Genomic DNA, 1,881 nt, shown 5'->3' on the forward strand with positions numbered 1-1,881 from the left:
CAGAAATGAATATACACACACAATGAATAACGAATGCACGAAATGATATATCTTGTTTGGGTCAACAGACCATTTGAAAAACTAAAGGTCGACTTGTCTGGGTCAGAACGAGTTTAAACTAAAATAAGTATAGGTCAAAATGGGCCACCTAAAAAAGTTAATTGAAGTTTTAATCCGCACTTGACTTTGTTATATATAAATGGTATATCGTAGATATGAAAATCCATCACATATATTTTGATACTAATAAAAGTAAGAAAAAAATGGGAACTTACAAATTATGATTTGAAGCAATTTCTATTGCATAATTTGAAGCTGTTTTTGGAAAATTTCTTTTGCATATTGGTAGAGTTATAGATTGGATTTCCACCCATTAATCATCTCTTCATAAACTGGAAGAAAACAAAGAAACTGATTAGTGAATAGTTTATTTGTTTACAAATCAAGATTCAATGTACTCACTTAATAAACTTCCAAAGACAACTATTCTAGATATCATATAGAATGTACATGTGATAGAAATTATCTACGTTTTCATTCATCTAGTTGGTATGAAACGGTTTATTAAGAAATAGTGGAATGGGTCCCAGAAATCCATTGTGTCATACATGTGTAAAATTATAAATGCTTCTTGATTGTTTTCTACATGTAATATATATTAGTTGACACCAATAATAGGCAGTAGCAACTCCCAATCACCCTATTAAAACTTGACTGAAACAGAGAAAATACTTAACAAAAACACTCGACAGAAAATGCAATTACAAGTGTTGGACAAATCATATTACATAAATCAACAATATTCATGCTAGCACCAGGATGAAGTATAAGAGGGACCGATGTAACACCGGTCACTGCCGTTTTTTCACCTAGTAGGGTAAGTTTACATGATTTTGCTTAAAAATTTTTATATGTATCAAGCATGGTCACCCCCATGGTGTTGGGTTCATGATTTTTGTCACCGTTTTGACTAAGCCCAAGCTTCGCCGCTGTCTAGCACCATATACAGCTTAGTTACTTTTATCATTATTATATTACATAAACTTATATACATAAAAGACTTATTTAGGCTTGCTAGGTAGTTCGGGATCATTTATTAAAGAAGCTTACATTTAGACTTAAGCACGAGTTTGGCTTGGTTATACCCCTACTTTTGAAACATACACAATGAAATGATAATATGATATACATGACCAATAATCTTTATGAGCACAAGGTTTTCAAGACTTGCGAGGTACCTTGATGATTGTGCAAACATAACATCACCAGCTAGAAACGCTTTGAGAACCCTATAGCTGATGAACAGTTTCTTGGCCTGCATCCAGAAATAAAAATTCTTACTTTATAAAATCATTAAAGAAGATTATGTGATATTAATCAAATTAGAAATAAAAAATCTTGAAACATTTCTATGTATTTAAAAGTTTTACCTCTTCTCATTTCACATTCATCCAACACATCACTATGAGTCATTTCAACGATCTCAGCTTAACGCCGTCTGAGTTCCATGAGTTACAATCAATTGTATTAGATTAATATCAAACCATTTGATGATTAAACATAAATATATAATACAATAAAATGCTTTTATTAACTAATTGGCACAAAAAGTTAAGTGTTTGGACGCACTTTGGAACTGATTATTTAAAGTCAAAGCAATCAAATTTGTACAAGTAATTTTGGATAAGCGAATATACAATCATTGACAGTAACTAATTATTTCGTAGGCAAATAATTAGCTTTCTATAATTAGGTACGTTTTAGTTGCAACAAAATTGCTTATAGAACCTTTTTACCACTGAATATCTTATTATAAATTCAATCACATATTTCAAAAGTGTAAATATTTGACAATGGGAAAAAAAATTAAGGAAATAAATA

At 30.5% G+C, this 1,881-nt stretch overlaps 1 long non-coding RNA gene across 1 annotated transcript; it reads right to left on the bottom strand.

Moving 5' to 3' along the window:
• Positions 1–341: 341 nt before the first annotated feature.
• LOC143579014 (uncharacterized) lies at positions 342–1,593 on the bottom strand. The gene is made up of 3 exons (XR_013143380.1): positions 1,431–1,593; positions 1,239–1,315; positions 342–392 (listed from the first exon to the last, which is right to left on the bottom strand). It is a non-coding gene; the product is annotated as an uncharacterized LOC143579014 (long non-coding RNA).
• Positions 1,594–1,881: the final 288 nt, after the last annotated feature.

Source organism: Bidens hawaiensis, unplaced genomic scaffold (assembly GCF_021521415.1).
Source record: "Bidens hawaiensis isolate Kalapana, Puna unplaced genomic scaffold, B.hawaiensis_p1.1 tig00029549_1, whole genome shotgun sequence".
In the NCBI taxonomy this organism is placed as follows: domain Eukaryota; kingdom Viridiplantae; phylum Streptophyta; class Magnoliopsida; order Asterales; family Asteraceae; genus Bidens; species Bidens hawaiensis.